A 23,159-nucleotide genomic window follows, 5' to 3' on the forward strand; every position below is an offset into this window, starting at 1 on the left:
GTTGAGACTCATTTTTTCAGATTCATCCTTAGTGACCTAGAATGACCAACCCTTCCAGTTTTCCAGGGACTGTGAGGGTTCCTGGCATTTGAGACTTCCAGAGCTAAGCCTGGGAAAGTACCAGGCAAACTGGGATGAGTTGGTCGCCCTCACCAATGACCCTTCAGCTGGCTTTCAAAGGACTTGAGTACTTTGATACTTCCTTTTGCCCAGTGACTTCCGTTTGAATTTCTCTGTGCAAGAAATTTTCTCAGGAAAATGAGAAGGGCAGTGCAAAGTAGGGGAATGTTGGGTAGTTTTCAGTTTTCTAAATGATTTTAGGGAGAAACGTGCCATACCCTTTACTGAAATAATACCTCAATATTCTGAGCAGTAATTTCTTAAAGCTGTAAGGTGATTGGGATGATTCTGAGAGGTACTTGTTAAAGGGAACTTTCCTCAGAGAGAAAGGTTAAATAAAATCAGATGGTTTATTAAGTGACCCGGATAATTGTGAATCTTCCCTTCAAAATGCAAAGACAATTATTTAATTAAATGTTTAAATAATGCTTGTAATTGCCATACTAATTTAAAGCAAATTTACACTGAGGTTGCATTTTTATATACTGTACATATTTTTGCAGCAAATTTTAAAGTTCCTTATGTAATTAACCTCACAGTATATTTTGATTTGTTTTATTGGAGTTGAAGCATTAAATTGTGCATTTCAAAAGAGGATGTAGAAATCTTACTTATAGCTCTTCTTTTATGATGTTTTGGTCAGTGCAATGAATCATTTCATGGTGAATCAGCAGTATAACCCCCAATTATATCATTAGTCCTATGAGAAAATACTGTTTTTAAATGATGAAGTTCCTGAGAATATGCTGCCAATAAAAGTGGGAATGTTTTTATATTATATTTCAAAATGCAAAGTCTTTATTTTCCACTTACATCCATTTACTCAGTGTGTGTGTGAGAGAGAGAGAGGGAGACAGAGAGAGAGAGAATGGAAGGGAGAGAAAGAGTGAATCCCAGCCACTAGCAACAGAAACTTGGTGTCTGCTATTTCAGTGCTTCTCAAACTTTTATGTGCACATGAATCACCTGGAGAGCTTGTTAAAGTACAGATTCTGATTATAGGGTAGGTTTGAGGTAGTTCCTGAGACTCTGCCTTCCTAACCATCTCTCAAGTGACACCAATGCTCCTAGGCTGCCGACCACCCTTTGAGCAGTGAGTTCTAGTAAGTCTATTGGAAGCTGAATGTACCTCCCCACAGCCATTCTTATGGTTTTACCCTGTCGTACCTTCTTCTTTGTTTTTAAAAATCATTCATTCATTCATTCATTCATTCATTTGAGAGAGAAAGAGAGAGAGTGCATGATCAAGTGGAGGAGTACAGGCAGAGGGAGGAAGAGAATCCATGAGCAGAATCCCTGCTGAGCATGGACCAACGTGGGGCTCGATCCCAGGACCTTGAGATCGAAGGTTATGACCTGAGCCGAAACCAAGAGTCAGCCTCTTAACTGACTGAGCCACTCAGGGGCCCCACCCTGTCATATGTTCTTAATAACATCATTCCCTATCTTAATCATCCTATTTCTTTATTAGGTGTATTGTCTGTCTCTCAACTGGGCCCATGAAGGCAGGGACACTTTTTGGCTTACTACTGTATCTCTGGTGGCAATGACATGATGAGCTACTATTTCTAAATTAGATCTTTTGGTTATGTAACATATTTTCATGAAGACATGATATGTGTACCATGTATATATCAAGCAGGGTATTGCTGATTAAGAGCATAGCTCCTAAGTATACTACCTGACTGTGGGACACTGGCCAGTGACATAGTATCTCCTGCTTCTCTGTCACCATCCATAAAATAAGAGTAATAATAGCCACACTTACAGCACTATTGGGGGAAAAGATGCCTGGCATGCAATAAACATGTAAATATGAGCTTGTGAGCTTGTGAGCTATAATATTTTACCATGGATAGGTATTTGTATTTACAAAACCTAGAAACTTCTGAAAGGCAGCAGGCATGTCCATGTTCTATCTGGAAGAGATCCAGACTGGATGGATGATTTTCAAGGGGTCTGAGTAAATCTACAAAGGCTATCCCCCAAGAGTGGGTAGACTGAAAGGCACACAGAACTGAGCAATCAAGATTCAGTCCCCCATCACCACGATCACTCAAGCAAAGCAGCTCCACCCTCTCTTACTACACACTAACATTTCAAATAGACTTCCCAAACACGTCCAAAGGGACGTGTTGCTTTTTTAAAAAACTAACTTGAAAAGCACAGCACAAAGTAACCTCCAAATCTTTATTTGGCTCTATAATCTCATCAATTCCTAAATATCAGTTCTTAAGTAGCACTGCTGATGGCTCACAGCACTGTTGAGGAGGTCTTTGGGTAAATCTCTGATATATTAAGATTTTTGTATATTATGCACTGATTAGATTATGTTACTATATTATTATATAATAGATTGTGTATTGATTATATATTAATATATATGACATGAATTACTGATTGAGGCTTAGTAAGACCAGTTTCAGGAAGGTAGAAACCATGACTGCTGACTCCAGGTGGACTGAGAATGAGGAAACAGCTTCCAATCTTCAGACAAGTGGCTCTGGAGCAAGGGGTTGGCCTCTCAAGTGGGTTCAAGTTCAAAGCAAGATTCTTTAGAGGAAGCTGGACAAATGCAGGCATTGACTTTTTTAATTCCTGTGTACTCAATTCATTTCAGCAATTGGCTTGTTCAGTTGGGTGTTCCTGCTCATTCTTTAGACCAAAATCTCAGCCATGGCTGCCGAACAGAGTCACCTGGGGAGTTTTTAAACAATACCAGTTCTCTGACCAGTTGACTTTCTTGGAAGGGAATCCCAGGCATGGGGTAGTTACTGATGCTGTTGTGGTCATTACTGTCTTAAAGCTGTGCAGGCAATTCTAATGTGCAGAAAGGTTTGAAAACTGCTATAGACTCTTACGTTTTGTTTCAAATCAAATGTCTAGGATTTACATCAGTGAACTGTTAACTCAAAATATATTAAATCCAAATTTGTTAAATTTGCTACTTAAGTAGTTGTTGTTTTCAGTCCTGTTGTTGTTTGAATGGGATGTTTGTTAAATCTTGTGGCCAGAATATTCAGTGAACAGATTTCCAACTGTATAACGAAATTCCAGGAAAATATACTTAGAGATGTGGGAATTTGCTTTAACAAAAATATACTTGCCTTTAGATGGGAAAAAGATATGTACGGATAAATACATACATGCAGGTACGCATATAAGTACATTTAATATGAACACCAGCTTGTTGATCAATTCACTTAAATATAAAAGCTAGAAACTGGAGGGTGAACAGAAGACTATTTTTCTAAGGTCCCCTCATACTAAACTTTGCTTAGCCTCTTTTGGAAGCACAGAAATCAGCAAGAGATGTGAAAGAAAGGACTCCAGTGCTGGGACACCCTGGCTTACATGCTGTCTCTGCCCTTCACTCTCTCGTTCATCTTCCTGAACTCTGCCCCCCATTTCTTTATCTAGAACTGATGCACCTATTTCTTATGGACCTTCTGAGATATAGATGTGATAATAATTATGAACAACCCAGCACAGTGTCTACCATATTGCAAAGACAAATACCTCTCCCAATAATGACAAAAGTAAGAGCAACTAATGTCCATGTATCACTTTCTATGTGCCATGAGCTAGGTTATGGGATCTCTGTGCATCACCTCACTGAATTGTAATACAACTTAGCCCCTCTTGTAGGACTTGATCTCTCAGTCTCTTAGCAGGAGATAGAAAGAAGAATGAGATTATAGAGTAAGGTAAAGTTTATACAGGCTCCATGACACGACAAGGTCTAGGGTCCACCTTACTACCTGCTGTGAAACTACACGATGTTTGTAATATATCACACAACTTTAAAAGAAGCCCCAACCCTAAATAGCCACATGCACTTTAAACTTCCATTAAATATGAAGATATCAGATCACAATTATGACACGTGTAAAACTGAGTATGTTTACTTTGTAAGCTTACTATTATAGATATAGCATGAGGGAAGTTGGAAGTGCCCTCTAGGTCATTGGCTTGCAGGAGGACCCAGGGGTCCTTGCAGGGGCCATCAACTTGAGAGCACTTAAAGCCCATATACACTGCTTCAAGCAAGGACATGTTTCCTACTCATCCCTTCACATAGTTGGTATTACATTGAACACTGTCCCTCTATCCAAAAAGCTGTTTCCTACAGACAGAAATAAAGTGAAGTCCAAGAAAATATGATACAATATGATTGTCATTTAATTAATGTTTTTCTCAAAATAATGAAAATGTACATGCTTCAGAAGGTCACCTGCAAACATCCCATATCATCCACATCATTACCTTGGCATAGTTAGCTCAGTTACTAACCTCTAGCATTTCTGAATTGCTGCTTATTCTAATCTTGGTTCTCCCTCTGGTCTAAATAATTTGAATTCATGCTGAAACTCCTCATTTAGAGGCTAAGATTCACAGAGATTTTCTGGATTCTCAGCACCTTCGTGTCCAAAGACCCGGCAAGCACTTTCAGCTACATTTGATCTCCTTTAAAAGTGTGATTTATAGCCAGACTCTGTGATTTATGATGAAAAATATTCCTTCCAAGTTTCTCTGCCTTTCCCTCCCCTTTTTCCTTTCCATGCCTTTCTCTCTCTCTTCCCCCTCACCCACCCTGACTTGCCTCTCATTTCTGGACCCAGTAAATGAGAAATATTACTAACCACACCATCACTGTTGACTTGAGTGAAATATGATCTTCCTCCAATTTATGAGCTTCCAATAGCTTTCTTTGAAGTCTTCATCAGTGTTTTCTATTTTGAAAAATTCTATACCTTTCTCTAGCCAATATCTGCTCGATGTCTCAAATATAATTCTCAGAGCAAGACCTTTAATATGGACTCCTTTCTGTCACCAAGAAGAAAATTCAGCCTGCAATAGATTCTAATTCCTTAAAACCTATTTACTCAGGACACAGTAAAACTGAAGCAAAGATATGAGATAGATACTCCACAATTATAATATTAAATTATAAGGTAGAATACTTATATCATACGTTACAGCCAAAATAATTTGCAGCATAATTGTAGAAATCCAGCATTTCATAAAGTAATTCTTATGAATTTTCTTAAGGAGCTGAGTGGACAATGGCTAAGAGACCACACCAAATGCTATGCCTTTTACATTGGTTACGAAGTGGCCAGATGAAACTTTAGGCAGTAAGAAATATAAACAATTTTTTAAAAATTTATCATTATAATTTTAACTTTATAATAATTATAAAAGCTAACATGAAATGAAACTGTGTCACGTGCATATGCCATTCTAACTGTTCACATCTATTAATGTTTAATCATTACAGTAATCTAAGCAGATGTTTGCTATTTATTATCTCAATTTCACTGATTAAGAAATTGAAGTGAAGTAACTTCCCAGAGGTCACACATCTAGCTAAGGGTGAAGCCAGGAATCAGGCCCAGGCGGTCAGACTCCCACTTCCTTACCCACTTGGCCACACTGCCTCAAGGAAGTGCCTTCATTCACTCACTCATGACACAAATATTTATTGAGTGCCACCTCCTAAGTCAGATCCCCTGCTCTGATGGACAGTCATATAATTAGAGAAGAGTGGAGTAACATGATAAGCACAACAAACAGGAGTGATAGAGGAGCATACAAACCAGACTCAAGAACATTAGAGGCCCCCAATGAAAAGGGACATCTAAATTGGGTGGATCAAATAATTAGTGGGATGAGGTAGACATAAAGAGGCTATGCAGTGAGGATGACCTTCCCAAAACAGAGAGAGTAACATGCAGAGGGCAGGAGGAACCAGGGAAAGAAAGATTTTTAGGTAAGTCTTAAGCCAGCAATGTGATCAAGACATGGAGCGGGGGTAAGAGCAGATGAGAGGGACCACAGGGACAGTCTGAGGCCAGATCTTGCTACCCAGACCTGATGGTGCCCTTGAAAGATGCTAAGCAGATAGGATCAGATTTTCTCTTCAGAAAAAGATAGCTCTGGCTTCAGTGTGTTAGAAGACTAGAAACTGAGGGCCCAGAAGACCAGACAAGAGACTGATCTGGTTGCTGGAGCAAAAGATTTTAAGAGTCTGAACCAAGTTCATGGTGGCTGAAGTAGCCAAACGTTGCAAATCATTAGTTTATAATATAAAGCTATAATGCACAAAATAATGAAGTACAAATGCTGTATGTATGATGAATGATACATACTACATACACCCATACACTCATGTTGTAGATATTTTTAAAAATAATTATCCGAAAGCACCCAAGAAACAGCCAAAAGCCAAGGAACTATAGTTAAGAATGAACAAAAAAAGATAAATCAGGAAGAAATCCTCGAGCATTCATTAAAGTGCAGTTACTGTAAATAATCATGTCCCACAGGAAATCTCAAGGGATAAGTTTTTCCTGCCAGTGATAAAGCAAAGGAAATCTGAACAAAAACAAGAAAAAATTGCACAATTCACTAAAATTAAAAAAAAAAAAAAGAGATGATTGATTTGAGGTATGCAACAGGCAAAATCACGTAGGCACAGCCTCCAGAAATTGGAAGTACAGGATAAACACGTGCCAGGAGGCTGCACCCAAATTCCAACTCCTCCTGTTACATGAATTTTCCTCTACTTTCCCTTGGCTCGTTCCAGCAGAAAACAGGAATCCTGCAATCAGTCACGAGTCCTAGATTCATCCCACCCTGTACCATCCATGTCTCTTCATGTCCCTTTTCTCCTGAACTTTGGAATTGTTCTTTTAAATACCAATCAATAAATCATATTGATGGGAGGGGCCGTCCCATGTTTGTGAATACCACTGCACAATATTGCTTTATGTAGAAATGGTCTAATTCCCTCAAAATAGGATTAGCTCTTAGCACCTTTCCTATGTGATCCATGCTCGGCCTTACTTAATGTCTCAGTGTTGGTGAAATAATTATAGCTGCATAAAGAAGTGGAAGCACCAAACATTTACTGAACATCTCCAACACAGTAGGCTCCCAGACTAATGTTCTTCATATGTTATCTTACTGTATCTATCATCAAATCCTATGAAAGAGATGATAATATCTCAATTTTACAGTTAAGGCACTTTCCCAAATGTACTCAGATCTTTAATTGCAAAGTCAGGTTTAGAGCCTTGGTCTGATTCCAAAGTCTATACTCTTCCTACTATATCACATTCTAAAGTCCTCTAGTCTAAAGTCCTTGGAAAAAAAAGAAGGATACTTTCTTCTCTCATCCTTTATAAGGACATCACGAGGATTGAAGAGAAATTTAAAAGAAACTGACCCCTCAAAAATGGCAAGATAGAAAATATTGTATGAAGGTACCTTCCTATGGAAAATCCTAAGAACCTTGCTTTTCATCCATGTTGCCATTTAAGTGAAAAATGTATTTTTAAAAGTTTCATTATGAATTTATTAAAGTATTTTAAAAACTATAACCCAGAGAGTTTGTTTGCTGAGTGTTTGTTGCTTTGAGTTTCTTGAACAGACACAGTGGGGGAGAGAAGTGGCAATGGGCTTGCCAGACAGACAACACCTACAATGCTGACTTTGTTACTTACAAACTACATAGCTTTGGGCAACTGATTCAACCTCCCAGACCGTCAGTGTCACTGCTCTCTTGTATTTTCACCTCGAAAATCATATCTGGCATTACTTCTGTGGGGTTTTTGATAATTAAAGCAGTCACAAGTTCACCCAGATTCAAGGAGAATGAACAAAAAAATACAACTCTCCACAATAAAAAGAGACTCCGAGAATTTTCAAACACCTACATAGGTCTGACCTCATACCCAGCATGACAGGAAGTTAGAGAATCCAACCAAAATGTCAGTAAGAGACAAGATACCCATCAGGAAAGGAGATAGTTAATATAGTGTGGTTGGGGAGGAAAAAGTTATTAAAGCCAAAGTTCTGTGTTTATGGCCATATCACATTAAGAATCCTCAACAAACCATTTAAAACAATTTTCCATATATAAGAAGAAACCAAAATCTGAACATTTAGGTGAAGGCCAAGACAAAAAAAAAAAAAATCTATCATTTAAACATCACCTATTAAAAAAAATAAAAATAAAAAAAATCAACATCACCTATTATCACATGCTTTCCTTCCTCAGACTCAGTTTCTTTTAAAACATTTAATAAGTAAGAGTATTTTGACCTGAGTATTTTTCAACATTAAAATAGAAGGAATATATATTTAGTGAGAATTTTCACGTATAAATATCTTTATAAATCTTATTAGTACCTAATCCAAAAACACTGTAATGCATGAGGATAATTTATCCCTTCTCGAAGATTTTTAAATACGAGCTCTAGGAAAATAGACATCTCACTCAAGATCATAAAATGAACTTAATGCAAGTCTCGTATTTTAGCATATGGCCCAAGGTTCCCAGGGCAGATGCTACCTAGAGAGCAATGGAAACTTCCTAAAAGAATATGTCTTGTTAAAATACACTTTCAACAGTCCTTTACAACTAAAATAGACAGGGAAAGCAAGTGATGGTGTGCCCTCCCCTACAGCTGGTAGCTCCAATCTGCCACACTTTTTCCTAGAGAGATAATGATTGTGAATCATATCAGCTCTTGCTTTGAGAACAGTCCACAGACGCTGGGAGCAGATGGGCTTTTTGGCAGCGGAACACCTATTTCCTGTCAACCACAGGTGAGTAGTAGACTACCTTCTTAAATAAGCCACACCTGCTAATGCAAGGACTAGCAAGTTACAAATGTGATAGCCAACTCATGACAGCATACTTCATATATGTAAAGAAGGCTGACAATCTTTGGGCTTTACTTACAGGAGTTTACACCTATTTAAAAAGAGTAGCTGATCCATATATCAAAAATCATTCCAGTTTTCATAATTGTATATTATCTAGGAAGCAAACAGTGAACCTTTCTTTCAGTAGGCAAGCATTGCAAATGAAAGGATAAGATTTCAAATATAATGGTGGTAGCAGAAACAGTGTGCAGCAATGCAATAGAGGGGGGAATCGGGAATGCTAGAAAACACGGAGCAGAGAGAAAAAATAGGGCACCAACCACAGCTCAGTGTGTGGGAAAAACTACAACCCACATTCAAGGAGACACAGATTCCTCTTCAACATCCAAATTGCAGCCAGGGATCAAGTAGACAACTCAAACTACAACCATGGGGTATGTACATAGTGGGATGGAAGCAAAATGGGAAAGAGGAGATGGAAGAGGAACCATTGCTTGTGGGATATGCCACCCGCGGTGTGAAAGACTTCTGGAGGATGTGGGGGAAATGGAATCCTTGCACAAACTGGTGGGAATATAACATGGTTTGACCACTTTGGAAAAACAGTCTTGTAGTTTCTTAAAAAGTTAAACATACACTTACCGTAGGCCTAACAATTCCACTCTAAGTACCTACCCAAGAGAAATTACTACTTTTATGTGAATGTTCATGGAAGAATTATTCATAATAGTCAAAAGCTGGAAATAACTCAAATGTTCTTCAGGTAGCAAATGGATAAACAAAATTTGAGATGTTCTCATGATGGAATACTATTCAGCAACAAAAGGAATGAATTCCTGATACGTGAAAAACACTTGGAGAAAACTTAGAAATACTATATAAGTAAAAAAGTTAGGCACAGGGGCACCTGGGTGACTCAGTCACTTAAGCAGCTGCCTTGGGCTCAGGTTGCAATCCTGGGGTGCTGGGATTAAGCCCCAAGTCAGGCTTCCTGCTCAGTGGGGAGTCTGCTCCTCCCCCTGCTCATGTGCTCTCTCTCTCTCTCTCTCTCTCTCTCAAGGAAATAAATAAAAAAATCAAGAAAAGAAGTTATACACAAATTACTACATATTCTATGATTCAATTTATATGAAATATCTGGGCAAGACAACAGACATGAGCCAGTGGTGCCTGGAGCTAGAAGTAGAAGAAAGAAATGACTGCCATGAAGTTTTTGTTGTTTGAGAAAAAGAGTTAAGTATCCAAGTTTCAATAAAAAATTGCTGTCAGACTAAGAACCAAAAAAGACCTCAAACTGACTTAAAAAGGCCATCAATAAAACACTAACATGGAGTCTGATGGAGTCACTTAAACATTTCATTGATAAAATACATTTTTACATGAGAAATTTGATAGAATGGTGGTTTGGTGGATTTAGACATTAATAAGTCACTTTGGATATATACCTCATGAACATCAAGCTTCTACCTTAACTTAATCAAAACAGTGTAATATTGATGTAAGAAAAGACATATTTTATGCTTTCTTATTTACCCAAGAGAAGGAAAAACATGTCCACAAAGTACATGTATACAAATGCTCATGGCTGCTTTATCTGTAATACCCAAAAACTAGAAACCACCTAAATGTCCATGAAGGGGTGAAGAGATAAACAAATTGGGGTAAATCCACATAATAGGATGCTACTTAAAATAAAAAGGAACAAACTAATAAATGCAACACTGTGAATGAATCTGGAAACCGTGCTGAGCAAGAGAGGTTGGACATTAAAAAAATGCATATGAAGTGATTCTATTTATATGAAATTCTAGGACAGGAAAACTTATCTGTAGTGATAAGAGAGTATCAGCGGTTGCCTGGGGCCATGTGGGATGGGGGACGATTGCACAGAAGCTGGAAGACACTTTTGGAAGTGATGGAAATGTTCTATATCTGACTGTGGTGGTCGCCATTGCCTAGTTTGTGCCTAGGCCTAGTGGGTCTGCTTTGCATCTTGGCTCCATCACTCACTTAGGTTATTTCTAACCTTCCAATGCCTCAGCTTTATCATCTGTGAAAGGGGTATAATAATAATACCTATTTCATAAGGCTGCTGTAATTATTTTTAAAAAATGAGTTAATAGGGGTGCCTGGGTGGCTCTGTCAGCTAAGCATCCAATTCTTGATTTCAGCCCTGGTCATGATCTCAGGGTTATGAGATCGAGTTCTGCATAAGGTTCCACACTGGGTGTGGAGCCTGCTTGAGATTCTCTCTCTCCCTCCGCCCCTCTCTCCCTTCCCTCCATCTCTCTGTCTCTCAAATAAATAAATAAGTCTTTTAAAGAATGAATTAATAAATATGAAGATGTAAGAGAGGCTGAGAGATAGGAGTTCCTATATGTGCAAACCATTATTATTGTTAGCAAAGGACAAAGTTATATACATGAGGATATTTGGTAAAGAGGTGATTACAAAAGCAAAAACTGGCTTGTATAGAAGTGGAAGCTACAAGGCTTTCACCTGATAGAACATTCTGTCATCATTAACTGCATGGTTGAATCTAGAGCATCTATTAGTATAACTTCTGGTATTAATGATTCACATGAAAAAAATCAGGTAAGCATCTCAATAAATGCAGAAATGACATAAAAATCCAACATCCATCCCTGATACAAAGTAAAATAGATCAATTATTACATCTAATCACATCAAAAGCCAGCATCAACTTTGATGGTAAAACTTTCAACTTTCCATTTAAATTTACAAAAAAAAAAAAAAAAAAGCAAAAAATGGTGTTGTCACTACTGCTATAACTCATTGTTCTAGAAGTAAAATCCAGTGTAATCCAATAAAATAAATAAGGAGTCTACATATTGGAAAGGAAGATGCATAATTTTCATTCTTTGGAGATTATATGGCTGTACGAAAGGGGGGATCCCTGGGTAGCTCAGCAGTTTAGCACCTGCCTTCAGCCCAGGGCATGATCCTAGAGTCCTGGGATTGAGTCCCACATCAGGCTCCCTGCATAGAGCCTGCTTCTCCCTCTGCCTGTGTCTCTGCCTCTCTGTGTGTGTGTGTGTGTGTGTGTGTGTGTGTTTCTCATGAATAAATAAATAAAATCTTTAAAAAAATATGGCTGTATGGATTAAGAGGCTAATTAAAAAATATCATTTATAAGAATGAATAATTTTCCTACATACAAACCATAATAAAGGAGAAAATAAATAAAATCTTACAAAAACCAAAACAAATAATTAGGAATCATCTTAATCGTGAATGGTGCAGAATAAATATGAATAAAGTATCCCAACTTTACTAAGAACACATAAAAGGAGAGTTGACTAAATGTTCCTATACAGAAAAACTCCAAACTATAAATTTATCAATTCAACCTTCAAAAAAAATCAATTAAAAAAAGAGCAAGACTTTGCAAGGTATTTGACAAAACTATATTAAGCTCATCTGGAAGATCAAATATACCAGAATAGCCAGGAGGAAAAAATCCAGAGAAAATAAAATGAGAAAGGACTTTTTTTTAAAACAAATATTAAAGCACATAAAACTATAGGAACTCAAACATTTTGTTGCAGTACTAGTGTATTCATTATCTACTGTTGTATAATAAGTTTTCCCAAAACATTGACTTAAACAACACAGGCATTTTACCTCAAAGTTTTTTGGCTTCAGGAGTCTGGGTACGGTTCAGTTGGGTTTTCTGACTCTTGTCTCACAAGGCTACAAAGTACCAGCTAGGGCTACAGTCATCTCAAGTCTCAACAAGGTAGGACCTGCTTCCATACTCGTGTTTGGTTGTTGGAAGAATCCAGTTCCTCACAGGCTGAAACCTAGAGATCTCTCTCTATCTTCCTTTGCCACATCCCCTCTACATAGGGCAGCTCACAACAAAGCAAACAAATGAGAGAGAGAGAGTCAGTGAGAGAGAGAGAGAACGAGTCCTTGTAAGATGGAAGTCATATTTTGTAATCTAACTGCTGACATGACAACCCATCTCTTTTATAGCAGGTCACCATGTCTGGCCCACACTCAAGAGGAGGGTATTACACAAAGGTACGAACACCAGGATCCATGGAGGCCACCTCACAAATCTTCCTAGCACAACTAGAAAGACAAACTATTGAAAGAACATGAAGGAAAGGGACACCTGGATGGCTCAGTGGTTGAGTGTCTGTCTTAGGTTCAGAGCGTGATCCCGGAGTGCTGGGATGGAGCGCCAGGATGGAGTCCCACATCTGGCTTCCTACATGGAGCCTGCTTCTCCCTTGCCTGTGTCTCTGCCTCTCTCACTGTGTCTTTCATTAATAAATAAAATCTTAAAAAAAAAAAAAAAAGAACACGAAGAATATAAAAACAGACCCAAATTCCTTTGTGAGTTTAGTATATAATAAAGATAGTATTCCATATTAATGGTAAATAATAAAAAGCTCTATTAATTATAATGTCTTTGCCAAATCAAATCATTTCCAAATCATATTTTCAAATAGCTAGCTAGCTATCTGGAAAAAAAATCTGGACCTCTTCCATAGAGTAGTTAATTCCTGATGGGTCAAAATAGTACATATAAAAAGAATAAGTACTAGAAGTAGACATAGGATTTTAACAATTATTACCTTGGAGTCAGAAAAGTATTTCTTAACCTGACACAAAATCCAGAAGCTATAGGAGAAAAAATCTGGTACCATTTGCCTATATAAAAACATTTAAACATCCATATGGAATGAAAAATTAGGAGAAAAAATATTTCCTACACATCTGACAAAGAGCCTATTTCCTTGATATAAAAATAGTACTTTCAAATAAGTTAGGAAAATATTTTATTTATTTGAGAGAGAGAGAGAGAGATCATGACCAAGCAGGAGAAGGAGCAGATGGAGAGGAGGGGCAAGAGAGAATTTTGGGCAGACTCCCCGCTGAATGCAAAACCCAATGTGAGGCTCAATCTCACAACTCTGAGATCATGACCTGAGCCAAAATCAAGAGATGGAGGCTCAATGAAATGAACCACGCAAGGGCCATATAAGTAAGGAAAATATTAACCCAATAGAAAAGATGCCCACCTGAACTTATAATTAGAGAAATGTGATGTCAAAGGGAAACTGAAATACTATTTTTACCTATAACAATTGCAAAAAAAATAAAGTTTTACAACTGACAGCTGCAAAAGTACAGAGAGGATATAAATTAAGACTGTCTTGGAGATAATCATTTGGCAAATTCTTTCAAAGTTTAAAAGCGTATATAACCTTTGACCCAACAACTCTGCTGCTAATGATCTATCCTGTGGAATTCATGAAAGCACACAAAGATAACACACACACACACACACACACACACACACACACATAAAACCATCGTTTAGATTGCAATCAAGCCTGCCAGGTGTTGTCTAGGTTATGCCCTGCACTGGGCACCCTGAAGTAGCAGGGAGGTGGGAGGTGGGGGTTGGTAATCATCTACTCTAATCAACAAACCAAACATCCTGGTTTGGAGCTGTATCCATTGAGAGAAGTGTATCAGTTATCATCCTAGTAGGAAATGGATGGCACAGTCAATTTGGGTGATTTGAGCTCTACCTACTTATAAAGGTAGAGCACAGAGTAGAGAAGCTAGAGAGGATAGCGCAGTGTCCTAGGACTAGAGAGACAAAAATACAAGAGCAGCTATCAGAGGAGGGAAGAAGGAGCTTGAAAGTTTAAGAGAAGAAGCCAGCCCCCAGCAAGCAGGCAAAGAAAGAATGTAGGGAGGAAACACCCCAAACTCTCCTTACTATCTCTTTCCAATTTCCTACAGCTGCTCCCATTGGCTGAACCCACACAAAAGGAAAAGAATATGTTGATGTGATCCATATGCGGATCAGCTTCCCAGGGAACAGAGCAAGGTGGGCCCTGGTGAAGAGCAAGACTGGAAAGACTCCAGTCTTCAGGGCACCTGGGTGGCTCAGTGGGTGAGCTTCTGCCTTTGGCTCAGGTCACGGTTTCGGGATCCAGTCCCACATCAGGCTCCCTGCAGGAGGGTGCTTCTCCCTCTGCCTATGTCTCCGCCTCTCTCTGTGTGTCTTTCATGAATAGTTAAATAAAATATTTTTTTAAAAAGAAAAAAGAAAAAAATAAAATAAAATAAAATAAAATAAATAAAATAAAATAAATAAAATAAAATAAAATAAATAATAAAATAAAATAAAATAAAATAAAATAAAATAAAATAAAATAAAATAAAAAAGACGTCCTTCCTAGAAGAGTGTCATTTTCTAATCCATACAAAAGTGTCATGGAGTTGGCCACCACCTTAGTGTCCACATTTTATAATTGCACCAGAAAAATAATTTAAATGTTCATTACTAGAGGACCATGTTCCAAATTAATGTACATAATACAATAGAATGTTGTTGAGCTTTTTTTTAAAAAAAAAAATGAGAAAAATGTATAGGGACTGGTCTGAAAAAGAAACCATTAAGACATTTTATTAAGTATGAATGATTTTCTCTGCGTATGGGATGTACACAAACTTAGATAACATGTAATATAGAAAACGTTATGTTATATAAGAACATACTTTTATATGCCTGAAAATTTCTAGGATTGTTGAGACTCCTAAAAGTGGTTATCTCTAAAGAGGAGGGAGAGGTAGTAGGAGGGCCAGTTAAGAAACTTTAGGACCGGCAAGGAGACTATATTTTCATTTTATATCACTCCTATAACAAAATAAAAGTAATTTAAAAGGTTACTTTGGCAAAACTATTTTTAACATTGTCTACCAGAGATACAATAATACTATGTAAAATAAATATAATATTAAAACATGGAAAATTGCATAGACAATATGATTATAAAAATATTTAGAAAATATATATAGGGAGAAAACTGGTAAAAAAAAAAAAAGGAAGGCTCAGACATTATCAGTAGTTGTATATACGTGGGATTATGATTGGCATGTTAACACTCTTACATTTCCTAAATGTTTTTAATGAGAAGATGGTACTTTTTCAATGGAAAAGGGAAATATTTTTAAATGATGGCTCCAAACTTTTAAAGAAGTCAAAATCATTCTTTAATGAATTCTTATACAGAACCCCAATCATAAAGAAGACATTTAAATATTTTTCTGGATGAATTTTGAATGTTTAAAGTTAAATATAGTTGGGAATACCAAACATAATAAGATATTAAAACATCTTCAATCTCATGACACAAAAACAACAGGAAAGTGGATACTGTTGCCAGTTATCACTGATCTTTTTAAGGGAGGCAGGGGACAGAAGGAGAGGGAGAAAGAGAATCCCAAGCAGGCTCCATGCCCAGCATGGAGCCCAAGGCAGGGCTTGATCTCACAACCCTGAGATCATGACCTGAGACAAAATCAAGAATCAGACACTCAACCAACTAAGCCACCCAGATACTCCTAATAATTTTTTTAATGTACATCATTAGCACTTTCTTAAGCCAAGTTCTGATTCCTTAGTTTTGTTCTTCATTGGACAAAGAATCAGTTTATAGGAAACATTTGAAAGCTGGAAAAGTTGACTTTAACTATAGAATTAGAAATTTTAGTCCTAGCTCAAGCATAAGAGGGAGTTTAGTTCTAAAAATCTCTCCATTATAGCCTCCTCATCAGAAGAGGAGAAACAGACATAAATTATATGATTTCAAGAGCTTGGATAGAACCCTGGATTTCTAGAATCTGTTATAGGAGAAGACAAAGGAGTGTTTGTCTTTTTCTTTAGTGATGTGGACTCCCACCCACTGTGCTCACCACACAGAAGGAAAGTCATGTTGTAAAAATTCTGTTTCTCATTTGCGACCAAATGAAGTATTGGAACACTTGCTGTACAACATAACTTTTAAAGGAAAGTTGGCCAATTTTCTTCTTGGAAGAAGAAATGAAATCATCCCAAAAAAGCACTTTGTGAACTATGAAGGAAATGGGGAAATAAGCCTTTCCTCTTGTGAATAGAAACTCAATGTTACTGTATTTAACAGTGAATAAACTGAAAATAGAAAATGTTTAATAGAGATCTTAATGTCTGTTAAAATAAGAAAGAGAAGTCAAACAAAATTTGCTGAGTACTCAGATTAGAAGTTCATGTGACCAAAAGACACATTTCTATTGGACAAAAAGCAACCATTCAGAAATACGCATCCTGCTTTTTGCTGAGTATTTACGTAACAAGAGCCATTATATAGCAAAGGGGAAATGGGTACATGAAATAACACTGGATCATTTTTATTTTTAATTAACTCGAGGAATGAGGAGTTATAAGGAATTGAGATGTTGAGCATAAACCCAAGTTTTTCCATTGGGAAATAGTAGAACCCACATTCTTATCAGGGGTTAAATGAAAGTTCATTATCGACATACACTAACTTTCCTTATATGAGGATTTTTTTAAAAAGATTTATTTATTTACTTTGGTGGGGGGGGGGAGATAGGGGGATGGACAGAGGGAGAATCTCAAGCAAACTCCCAACCGAACACAGAGCGTGACGCAGGGTTCAATCCCACGACCCCAAGATCATGACCTGAGCTGAAATCAACAGTCAGATGCTTAACCAGCTGATGCTCAGCCACCCAGGCACCCCTGTTAAGATTTTAAAGTGTGAGAAATCTTCACATGGACATTCTTGAGACCAAAGAAAAAATATTTCCCATTTTTTATCTTGTATGACCAATTTAAAAGGTAAATTTTAAATGCAAAATATGAATTTGACTATGATTTCCAGTGTTATTTCTTTTTAAAATTATTTTAATAGACTTTTAGGGTTTTTTAGAACAATTTAAGGTTTATAGCAATTGAGAGGCAGATGCAGAGATTTCCCATATACTCCCTGCCCCAACTCCTGCATAGTCCCCTATTACCAATATCCCCCATCAGAGTGCTATGTTTGTTACAATTGATGAACATATTATTGATACATCATCACTCAAAGTCCACAGTTCACAATAGGGTCCAATGTTGGTGTTGCATATTTTATGGGTTTGGACATACTATAATGACATGTATTCATCATTAGAGCATCATACAGAACAGTTTCACTATCCTGAAAATCCTCTGTGCTTCATCTTCTCATCTCCCTCAGTCCCTGACAACCACTGATTCTTTTAGTGTCTCCATAGTTTTGCCTTTTCCAGAACATCATATAATTGGAATGATATAGTATATAATAACCTTTCAGGTTGTCTTCCTTCACTTAGCAATAGGCATTTAAGTTTCTTCATGTGTTTTCACAGTTTAATAACTTTTTAAAAAACTGAATAATATCCCATTGTCTGGATCCATTCACCTACTGAAGGACATTCTTTGTTGCTTCCAGATTTCGGCATATATGAATAAAACTTTTATAAACATCCATGTGAAGATTTTGGAATGGACAAGTTTTTAATTCCTTTGTGTAAATACCACAGAACACAACTGCTGGGTTATGTGGTAAGAGTATGTTCAGTTTTGGAAGAAATCACTAAGCTGGGGCACCTAGATGACTCAGTTGGTTAAGTGTCCATCTCTTGATTTTAGCTCAGGTCATGATCTCCAGGTCATGAGATCAAGCCCCAGTTGGGCTCTGCACTCAGCAGAGTCCGCTGGAGATTCTCTCCCTCTGCCCCTCCCCTGCGTGCTTGCTCTCTCGCGCTCTCTCTCTCCCAGATGAATAAATAAATAAATAATCCTTTAAAAAAAAAAGAAAAGAAAAGAAAGAAATCACAAAACTGTCTTCCAAGTGACTATGCCATTTTACATTCCCACCAGCCATGAACAAGATTTCCTTTTGTTCCGCATCTCCGCTAGCATTTAGTGTTGTCAGTATTCTGGATTTTGGCCATCCTAATAAGTGTGTAGTAATATTTAATTGTTTTAATTAACATTTCTCTGATGACATATGATGTGAAGCATCGTTTCATGTGCTTATTTGTCATCTATATGGGTTTTTTTTTTTTTTTTGGTGAGATGTTCAGCATTATTTCTTGCTGGGAAAAAAATATTTCTGCAGAGGCATAGCCTTGAGAGTGGCCAACCTCAAGTTTAACATCCCTGCATAAATTTTGCAAAGCTGCCAGGTGGAGGAACAGTTTTCCTTTGGAAGAGAACCAGAGGTTTGCTGAAACCAGCAAATGGCTCAAAATAAGAAACCTGAGTTTCAGACTGCTCACTCTTCGAAGCTTTGGGCAATTGCTGCATCTGTAAAACATCAACAGGTCCCAGGTGGTGATAACACCCTATGATTCTCGCCAGGCTGCATTGTGTACTTATTCTTACAAGTGAAGAATAAGAATATTCTTACAAGCTCAAGTGAAGATTGCCTTACAGCCTGGCGGTATGATTTCTTTTAAGATATCTCCTGTCAAGATCACTTATTTAAACATTTTAATTCATTCAAGATAAGATCCTTTAATAAACCTATAAGATAATTACTTCTCTCCTAAGCACGGGATACTCTTTAGCTAACCAAGTGGCCAACACGCAGTCAGTTCTTATAAATACTTGCTGAAATGTATTAAAGAGCATGGTCTACAATTCTTCTCATCAGTTTTTCTCTTCATAATTATTAAAAAGCATCAAATAAAGTTGCATGGCACATTTTCTCTTCCTGAAACCATTTCTCATGAACACAAAATTTGAATTAGGTAGAAATAACAAATTTTAGGCATATTCACGGAACATTTCTCAAAATCATTTGCAAGTCACAACATCATTATGTCTTTATACCATGCAATCACTCAGATGTAGTAACACAATATTACCATTAATAGTAGTATTCTTATCCTAAAACATAGGTAAAATAATATCTACAAAAAAGCTCCAAATCTTAGGTTGAAAATAAAACATGTAGAGAAATATATATTTTGTGCCTGCTTTTAACATTTGATTCCCACCATATGGAATGAAATAGTAAAGAATTCATGACTCCATCACTAAGGTGTAACTTTGGGCAGTTGATTTTTTTACCCTGGCTCTCTTTCTATAAAAATGGTCATCATTCTAAAATGGCCCTCATAGTTTGGTGTGCAAAGGGTGGAAAAAGCATACAACTCCCACTTAACAACTCAACTGTTGGTGCTGATGACACAACAAGCTTGGTTCATTTGTTCCAGTTAGCTTGATGGCTCTGAGAAAGAGCTTAGGAATGGCATTCAACCACCGAAATTCATTTTGTTGTAATGGTGGTGGAGGTGGTTGTGGTTTCGGTAGTTGAGCTTGCAGAAAGTGAGCAGAGAGCTCCAAATTCACTGCAATTTATCTGACCAAGATCTGCTATAAGGTGAAAGTATGTAGATTCTCAAGTTGCAAAAGTGAAACACTTTACAGCTACCACATAGTTGGGTCAGGTCTATGCTTATAACAGTGGATCTTTCTGTTGTTTACAGAAACGTATGCCCAAAATGAGTTCACCTTCTTTGGCTGCCAGGATTAATGCTCCTGTGGAGCAGGTCTGAGCTGTTTTTAGGAGCATGGCTCCGGCAAGCTGTTGAGAAACATGGCCTAGTGCGCATTAGGTTTCCCGACATAGGTAATTAGAGCTGATGGTCCAGTTTCCAGAACTATCCAAAATTACAGAGGAGGCTCATGTGGGGTCTGGGCTTGCCCGGCTCTGTCATCATTGTTTCCTGTCTCTCCAGTAAGGGCCTGAGGAGACATTTGCCAAGAAGCTCACATGGAGAGGCCAATTTACCCTGGTAGTTGGTGGATCAGAAACAGAAACTCAGTCGCCTGAGTTTTAATCTAGTGTATTTCCCAACCACACTGGGAGAGAGTAAATAAGCCATTACTATTTTAATCATTTTGCTATGAAAATAACATTTCAGCTTTCCTCCTGGATAGAGTAATGCATCGAAACAGCACCCTTTGCCATATATTCTGGTTTGTGCACAGACTGGTCATATACTTCCTTTGGAGGCTACCAATTTATCTTATTTTGATTTATAAGACACCTACATAAAGGTTCCTGAGGAAAAGTGTCAAAATATTTGAAATATACTAGACTCCTCTTCCTAATATTTAATTTGCCATCTTCAACAGAATTGATTTATATTTTTCAAACATGAAAATATAAGAACTCAATGTGGTTGTGAGTTCTGGAAACCATCTTTCCTGAAAGCACTTACTTTTTTTTTTTTCTCAAGTTTTCATTTAAATTGCATTCAGTTATCACACAGTGAAATACTAGTTTGGGTGGAGAATTTAGTGATTCGTCACTTACATACAATACCCTGTGTTCATCACAAGTATTCTCATTATTCCCCGTCATCCATTTAAGCCATCCTCCACCCACCTCCCCTCCAGCAACCCTAAATTTATTCTCTATAGTTAAGAGTCTGTTTTACAGTTGCCCTTCTCCCCCTTTTTTCTCTCATGTGTTCATCTGTTTTATTTCTTAAATTCCATGTATGAGTGAAATCATATGATTATTGTCTTTCTCTGAGCTATTTTACTTAGTGTAAACCCTCTAGTTCCATCCACGTCATTGCAAATGGCAAGAGTTCATTCTTTTTGATGGCTGGTAATATTCCATTGAACATATATACCACACCTTCTTTATCTATTCATCAGTCGATGGACATTTGGGCTCTTTCCATAACTTGGCTATTGCTGATAATGCTGCTATAAACATTGGGGTGCATATCTCCCTTCAAATCAGTGTTTTTGTATCCTTTGGGTAAACATCTAACTGCTGGATCATAAAGTAATTCTATTCTTAACTTTTTGAGGAGCCTCCATACTGTTTTCCAGAGTGGCTGCTCCAGTTTGCATTCCCACCAAGAGCGTAAGAGGGTTCCCCCTTCTCCACATCCTCAACCACTTTCTTACACCATACATAAAAATAAGTTCAAAATGGATGAAAGACTTAAATGTGAGACAGGAATCCATCAAAATCCTAGAGGAGAATACCGGCAGCAATCTCTTTGACCTCAGCTGTAGCAACTTCTTACTAGCCACGTCTTCAGAGGCAAGGGGAACAAAAGCAAAAATAAATGATTGAGACTTCTCCAAGATAAAAAGCTTCTACACAGCAAAGCAAACAATCAACAAAACTAAAAGGCAACCTTCAGAAGGGGAGACGATATTTACAAATGACATATTTGATAAAAGGTTAGTATCCAAAATATATAAAGAATTTACAAAGCTCAACACCCCAAAAAATAATCCAGTTTAAAAATGGGCAGAAGAAATGAAAAGACATTTTTCCAAAGAAGGCTTACTGATGGCTAACAGACACATGAAAAGATGCTTAACATCACTCATCATTAGGGAAATACAAATCAAAACTATAATGAGATACCACCTTGCACCTGTCAGAATGGCTAACACTACCCTTTTTTTGAGTACCTAAAATATTCAAAAATAACAAGAAGTCATAAAATCGGCTAACAAGTAATGAGATACTGCCTTTGTTCTTCCCACAACTTATGCATTTCTCACTATTTCATACAATTTCTAATTGATTAAGAGAAGGATCCATTGATGTTCTAGTTTTTTTTATTAATAAAGCACGAAAGAATTATTGCCATTAATGATGCATCCAAATCCTTAAAGAGATGGTAATTATGGGCAGAGACATCAGAAAAATGGGAAGAAATGATACCCTCCCACCCTGTCAAGGTCACAACGACACATATGGAATGGAAACACATCATGTTAGAATAAGAAAAGACTTAGAAAATATCTACAACCTCGTCACACACACTCCTCATTTTATAGATGAGGACACGAAGGGAAGCCCTTTGTGACTGATGCAGAACCAGAAGATAGATTTCCTGGCTCTTTCCATTAAACCAGACCTCCATTGCCTCTGTCGAGGTAAATTAATGGTGTTCTAGAAGAAAATCTGCATTCCCTTTCACCTTTTTTTTCCTGAGCATCCAATCTTTGCTTCTGTTTCACAAGGTAGGAAGAATAAAGGGGAGGTCAAACAAGAGATACGCATGAAGCATCAGGAAGGGGCTCCTTCCTTACTGCGGTGGGTAGAAAAGTAAAACACAAAGTATTCCAAAGTCAGGAAACAGGGTAAACTCATCTTCACCAATGTTATCATTTATATTGTCAAGTATACTCAGTCTGTATTTCTTCAACTTTCAGACCCTTTTAAAAGTATATTGATTATGCTATGTTTCCTGCACTTCCAGAATTTTTGGTCAGTAGTGTTTTACTAAGCTGTTCTTTCTCCCCCCAGATTAGCAGTTAGGCCTGTTGCTTTAAACAGCACATCCACCTCACATGATAAGCATTTTGAGCCTATTATTTGAAAATTTACCTAACATATTGTTTTAATTCAAATATATCCTGCGCTTTCTGATTTTGAAAATACATTATAGAATGGAGACTGAAAAACAGCAAGGAATTATTTGTCAAGAAATGCAGTAGATGGGGGTGCCTGGGT

General features: G+C 37.4%; 1 protein-coding gene and 1 pseudogene across 2 annotated transcripts in view; one reads left to right on the forward strand and one right to left on the reverse strand.

The window, feature by feature from the left end:
* BACH1 (BTB domain and CNC homolog 1) overlaps positions 1–23,159 on the reverse strand; it is a 131,522-nt gene that overhangs the window by 63,613 nt on the left and 44,750 nt on the right. The window lies entirely within an intron of this gene.
* The window catches only part of LOC112909496 (small ribosomal subunit protein eS26-like), a 53,569-nt pseudogene continuing 39,044 nt past the window's right edge, over positions 8,635–23,159 (forward strand).

The sequence above is a fragment of the Vulpes vulpes genome, chromosome 15 (assembly GCF_048418805.1).
Source record: "Vulpes vulpes isolate BD-2025 chromosome 15, VulVul3, whole genome shotgun sequence".
NCBI lineage: Eukaryota > Metazoa > Chordata > Mammalia > Carnivora > Canidae > Vulpes > Vulpes vulpes.